A 1,608-nucleotide genomic window follows, 5' to 3' on the forward strand; every position below is an offset into this window, starting at 1 on the left:
TGACTGTTCAGATCGGCATGTCATATGCGTAGGAGTAAGCTATACCAGGAGCGAGGATTGAAATCGCGATTTTCTGCGTGTAAGGCAGACGTCATAACCACTAGACCATCCCGGCGACGGAACCGTTGAACCAAGCTCAATCCAGCAAGTGAGTCATATATTGACTGTTCAGATCCGGCATGTCATATGCGTAGGAGTAAGCTATACCAGGAGCGAGGATTGAACTGGCGATCTTCTGCGTGTAAGGCAGACGTCATAACCACTAGACCATCCCGGCGACGAAACCGTTGAATCAAGCTCAATCCAGCAAGTGAGTCAAATATTGACTGTTCAGATCCGGCATGTCATATGCGTAGGAGTAAGTTATACCAGGAGCGAGGATTGAACTCGCGATCTTCTGCGTGTAAGGCAGACGTCATAACCACTAGACCATCCCGACGATGGAGCCGTTGAACCAAGCTCAATCCAGCAAGTGAGTCAAATATTGACTGTTCAGATCCAGCATGTCATATGCGTAGGAGTAAGTTATACCAGGAGCGAGGATTGAACTCGCGATCTTCTGCGTGTAAGGCAGACGTCATAACCACTAGACCATCCCGACGATGGAGCCGTTGAACCAAGCTCAATCCAGCAAGTGAGTCAAATATTGACTGTTCAGATCCAGCATGTCATATGCGTAGGAGTAAGCTATACCAGAAGCGAGGATTGAACTCGCGATCTTCTGCGTGTAAGGCAGACGTCATAACCACTAGACCATCCCGGCGACGGAACCGTTGAATCAAGCTCAATCCAGCAAGTGAGTCAAATATTGACTGTTCAGATCCAGCATGTCATATGCGTAGGAGTAAGCTATACCAGGAGCGAGGATTGAACTCGCGATCTTCGACGTGTAAGGCAGACGTCATAACCACTAGACCATCCCAACGACGAAACCGTTGAACCAAGCTCAATCCAGCAAGTGAGTCATATATTGACTGTTCAGATCCGGCATGTCATATGCGTAGGAAAAAGCTATACCAGGAACGAGGATTGAACTCGCGATCTTCTGCGTGTAAGGCAGACGTCATAACCACAAGACCATCCCGGCGACGGAACCGCTGAACCAAGCTCAATCCAGCAAGTGAGTTATGTATTGACTGTCCAGATCCGGCATGTCATATGCGTAGGAGTAAGCTATACCAGGAGCGAGGATTGACCTCGCGATCTTCTGCGTGTAAGGCAGACGTCATAACCACTAGACCATCCCGGCGACGGAACCGTTGAACCAAGCTCAATCCAGCAAGTGAGTCATATATTGACTGTTCAGATCCGGCATGTCATATGCGTAGGAGTAAGCTATACCAGGAGCGAGGATTGAAATCGCGATTTTCTGCGTGTAAGGCAGACGTCTCAAAGCTGCACTACGTGTCAACAAACCCCACCCTCGAAACTCAACTCCCTAACCCGTGAAATTCTAAACTGTTGTTAAGTTGCCTCGGAGTATTGGGAATTGGGCGCGCGCTATCGACAGCTATGAAACCGTGAGTTCTTCCACTCAGTTTCAACATGTATAACGGCTCACCAGCCGTCCGAATTCATCACAAGCCGTCGATAGTGGCACGCTGCAGA

General features: G+C 48.9%; 8 non-coding genes across 8 annotated transcripts; all 8 read right to left on the reverse strand.

Annotated features, from left to right (window-relative positions):
• Positions 1–42: 42 nt before the first annotated feature.
• Pmar_PMAR023927 lies at positions 43–115 on the reverse strand. Its single transcript has one exon. It is a non-coding gene; the product is annotated as a tRNA-Val (tRNA).
• Positions 116–204: 89 nt separating this feature from the next.
• On the reverse strand, positions 205–277 carry Pmar_PMAR023928. The gene has a single exon. It is a non-coding gene; the product is annotated as a tRNA-Val (tRNA).
• An 89-nt stretch (positions 278–366) lies between these two features.
• Positions 367–439, reverse strand: Pmar_PMAR023929. Its single transcript has one exon. It is a non-coding gene; the product is annotated as a tRNA-Val (tRNA).
• An 89-nt stretch (positions 440–528) lies between these two features.
• On the reverse strand, positions 529–601 carry Pmar_PMAR023930. Its single transcript has one exon. It is a non-coding gene; the product is annotated as a tRNA-Val (tRNA).
• Positions 602–690: 89 nt separating this feature from the next.
• Positions 691–763, reverse strand: Pmar_PMAR023931. Its single transcript has one exon. It is a non-coding gene; the product is annotated as a tRNA-Val (tRNA).
• An 89-nt stretch (positions 764–852) lies between these two features.
• On the reverse strand, positions 853–925 carry Pmar_PMAR023932. Its single transcript has one exon. It is a non-coding gene; the product is annotated as a tRNA-Val (tRNA).
• An 89-nt stretch (positions 926–1,014) lies between these two features.
• Positions 1,015–1,087, reverse strand: Pmar_PMAR023933. The gene has a single exon. It is a non-coding gene; the product is annotated as a tRNA-Val (tRNA).
• An 89-nt stretch (positions 1,088–1,176) lies between these two features.
• Positions 1,177–1,249, reverse strand: Pmar_PMAR023934. The gene has a single exon. It is a non-coding gene; the product is annotated as a tRNA-Val (tRNA).
• Between the last annotated feature and the right edge of the window lie 359 nt (positions 1,250–1,608).

The sequence above is a fragment of the Perkinsus marinus genome (assembly GCF_000006405.1).
Source record: "Perkinsus marinus ATCC 50983 genomic scaffold scf_1104296967738, whole genome shotgun sequence".
Taxonomy (NCBI): domain Eukaryota; phylum Perkinsozoa; order Perkinsida; family Perkinsidae; genus Perkinsus; species Perkinsus marinus.